This window comes from Prinia subflava, chromosome 4 (genome assembly GCF_021018805.1).
Source record: "Prinia subflava isolate CZ2003 ecotype Zambia chromosome 4, Cam_Psub_1.2, whole genome shotgun sequence".
NCBI classification, from domain to species: domain Eukaryota; kingdom Metazoa; phylum Chordata; class Aves; order Passeriformes; family Cisticolidae; genus Prinia; species Prinia subflava.
Window position 1 is genome coordinate 42,320,454 of NC_086250.1, and position 2,596 is coordinate 42,323,049.

Below are 2,596 nucleotides of genomic sequence, written 5' to 3' on the forward strand. Positions count from 1 at the left end.
CAAAGGATATGTCCAGGCCACACCATGAAAGAGCTGTTGTGTTCCTCTCTATATGACTGAATAAAATACCTTGTCCAAACTGAATCTGCTATTGGACAAGGACTAATCTTAACCGTATGAAAGGCCTTTGAGGCTGTAAGCCAGAAGCCTTCAGAACTAAAACAGAAAAATACTTGCCTAAACTAATGCTCTTAATATCACTGTATTCTTCTCTTAAATAAAATTCCAACAAAGAGAAAACCTTTAAAACGTTCAGAATATGGTATTTTTCAGTCACCTCTTCTAAAAAATCCTATTTTGCTATGAATTAAAAGAAGTGGTCATACAGTAAAAGTTTAATTATTTTTATTTTATTTTTCGTAACAATTTATTCTACTATGAGAAGCCAAGTGTTTATGCTGGAAGAAGATAGATGTGGCATTACCATATAGAAAGATATTACTTATCCCAATTATTTCTGTTGAATAGCAACACATGTAAAATATGCTTTCTTCTCCTGCAATTGGTCATTTCCAGATGGTTTTGTTTGCCAAGAGACATATTCAGAACTCCTAGTTTTGAAATCCAGACAGTGTCCCACTCCTTAGTCCCAGTAGGGTATGAATCACAAAGTAAAAACATTAAGTAATACATAATAATATTAGAAACTATTTTCACTCTCCCAGTCAAGTATCAGAATGTTTCTTTGTTCTGTCAAGATGTTGATGTTCTTTTATTGTAACTTAAAAAAGGTGGTCCCAGGAGTAATTTTGAACTTCTTGATGTCAAGTGTACCTTAGGTATATTTTGACCACTGTTGTGTAGGAAACTCTGGTGTGCACGACAACAGATTTCTTTGACAGTTGCAGGTGAGCACTGCAATCTTAAATGGCTTTCTACACACTTGCTGATAAATTGTGCAGCCTCTGGAGCCCTACAAAAGTATTGTATTTTGTAGGCTGCTAAAAAGGGAACATTCTCAGGAAGTGAGAGGTTTGAATCTTTACACAGAAAAGAAGGAAATAAACCCATACTTTCACTTTCAGGGTACTTTATCCACTGGAGAATTGTGAAAGAGGTATATTGGTGGCATTACTAAAATCATATATACCAAACAACATATTCAAGACAAGTTCCTTTGCCCTTTAAATGCATAAAAATAAATCTATGGTGGAAAGCAGACCTAAATCCTCAAAAGGATAATATTCCTCTTTGATATGCATTGTGTTGGTGGGGTTTGCTATATCCTGCAAAAGAACATAAGTGAGGGAAGGCAGGGTGACTGCTGATTTTGTCTTTTCCACCAGCAAAGATAAATACCCAACCCGAAGTTCAGCAGCTTTGGATAAGCCACTGCCTGCTTACTGTCTGTGGCACCACTGTAGTTGTCAGACTTATTAAAATTTCTCCATACCAACCCTTGTTTTAACTTCAGTATCACTACTGTTTATAAAACACTGTATATGAGGCAGATGCAGTTTCAGATTTTTAAATGACAACAAGCTTAATCCTATTATGCACTGAAGACATATAAAAGGAAATGCTGAGGGCTGTTTTATCCCCTGCCTGTCATGACAGCAGAGGAGCAATTCAGCACCCACAGAAGCAAAATCACATACAGCTCAATGACTGTTAGTTTGACCTAGAAAATAGCAGACCATACATTTATTTAATATTCAGTTCTACTTAGCAAGATATCAGTTTATGGTTACTGATATTCACCCATTCATCTGCATAAGTACATGCTTGAGAAAGGAAACTTATTAGCTTATTAATACAAACTAATTTCTTGGCCAGAGCTGAGCTGATACTCTAAGTCTACTCCCTTCCAGCTGAAATAATGCTGGGACTTCACCTTAAATTAAGTGGCACTCATCAACAAGAGGAGATCAATTTGCCTGCTACTATGATGTCTAATTAAAACACTGTGTGTGCTGAAGACTTGTCACAGATTGTTAAACAATTGAAGGAGTTGCTGACCTTAACTCCATTTTACTGAAAAATCTTGCTTCAGTTGAAACACATTAAAATGTTTTTCACAAAAAACCCCCTATCAAATCTAAATCTGGAAATCCTATTAACCTCTGTATTGTTATGTACTCTAAATTTAAATATATGTGTTAATATAACTCTACTGTCTGCAAAACACTATAGATTTCCTAATACACCTGTTAATAAAATTCTTTACTGCCTGCAAAACACATTATAGATTTCCTAATACAGTTAATTTATTTCATTTCCTACAACATATATATCTGATCTGAATTTGATCTTATTCTCCTGACAAGTTTTTAGCATAGGTTTTCAGATTCCTAATAATTTTAGTTTCCTATATGAGAAGTAATATAGCACTTGTGATTTCCCGTGTGATAGAACAAAATCTACTCCAATGATATGGGTTTTAAAATTTGCCCTAGATGTAGGAACACAACAGATTCTAAATGTTTGAACTGGTAGTCTGAGCTAGATAAACCTTTGGCAAATTTTCTTAACCTAAGGGCAAGGCCAAAGTTCAAAGGAAGCATCAAAGATGTCTAAAAATGCCATTCCCAAACCTCCATACCAAAATCTTTCATCATAAGAAATAACATAGTTTATTTAGATTTTTAATCCCATA